Source organism: Branchiostoma belcheri, unplaced genomic scaffold (genome assembly GCF_001625305.1).
Source record: "Branchiostoma belcheri isolate BF01 breed outbred unplaced genomic scaffold, Haploidv18h27 scaffold79, whole genome shotgun sequence".
In the NCBI taxonomy this organism is placed as follows: domain Eukaryota; kingdom Metazoa; phylum Chordata; class Leptocardii; order Amphioxiformes; family Branchiostomatidae; genus Branchiostoma; species Branchiostoma belcheri.
Genome location: NW_017804453.1, coordinates 353,708 through 354,864, shown reverse-complemented (window position 1 = coordinate 354,864; position 1,157 = coordinate 353,708). Strand labels below are relative to the sequence as shown.

The 1,157-nt window shown below is 39.9% G+C and overlaps 1 protein-coding gene across 1 annotated transcript in view; it reads right to left on the bottom strand.

Annotated features, from left to right (window-relative positions):
- Window positions 1–1,157, bottom strand: part of LOC109485942 (proline and serine-rich protein 3-like) — a 9,784-nt gene that overhangs the window by 3,469 nt on the left and 5,158 nt on the right. The window lies entirely within an intron of this gene.

The window sequence follows — 1,157 nt, the reverse complement described above, 5'->3', positions numbered from 1 at the left end:
TGTGTAAAGCCGTACTGTTGCATTACAGCTAATATTTTAGGTTGGGGACAATCTAAGATGTAGAAGTCGACTTTTCTTAACAACAGGGAGGTAGCAGCTCAGAAAGCTGCCTTCAGGGTACTTTCATTGCCACTAAAAAGTCAAGTCGACAAGTTGTGTTTGTTAACAGTGCAGCCAAAGAGAAACGTGTGTCCATATTAAAGCCCAAAAATGTTCTGCAGGATATGACAGATGATGATACAAACATAATAAATCTATTTTATACAAATTATAGAATCAAACTATATACATATACAAAATTACAATTCCAATAAAATAAAATGACATCAATTCAAATATATATATATATATATAAGATACACATGAGAATTATTTTTGCTGTTTGTTATTCAGCTGTGGGTGGCTGACATATATTGGCTGTTAACGTGCGTCACACACATGTTGCATAGATGTCGCCTGATCATTGAAGGTGAAATGTTTTATGGGGTTATTGTTACAGTGACCAAGTCATGGTCTGAGAAGTATGTGTCCATAACGGTAACATGTCTACCATGCTGTTCTTGGTCACGGATGTATACATGATCGAGGAGCGTGCCATAGTCAGTGGTAGGCGTTTGAACCTCTTGGGTAAAGCCGTACTGTTGCATTACAGCTAATATTTTAGGTTGGGGACAATCTAAGATGTTGAAGTTGAAGTCTCCAAGGATAACAGTCATGGTGTCATGTGGAAGTTGATCTATGAGTCTGTGGAGCATACTGATGAACAGCCCTTCTGGCATTGTCTGTGGTCTGTAGATGTTGATGATGTTGACATTGGTGGATAGTTTGGTGACTGTTATTGCTGTGTACTCTAGTTCATCTAGTTGAATATGAAGTTGCTTGGGCGAGATGTTTTTTGATGCTACAGTCATTACTCCTCCTCCTCTTCCCTTCCTGTCCGCTCTTACCGCTATTGAGTTTGGGGGAAATAGTTCCACCTCTTGATTTGGGTACAGGAAGGTTTCAACATAGCAGAAAACTTCAGCAGGTTGTAATGTGCTGTCTGCTTTCAAGTCCGGCAAATGTTGTGTGTACGACCTTATGTTGAGGAACTTGATGTTTAGGGAAGTGCAATGAGCAGTTGTTGCAGATGGTTGTGCCAGGGGCAGGTAACTGTT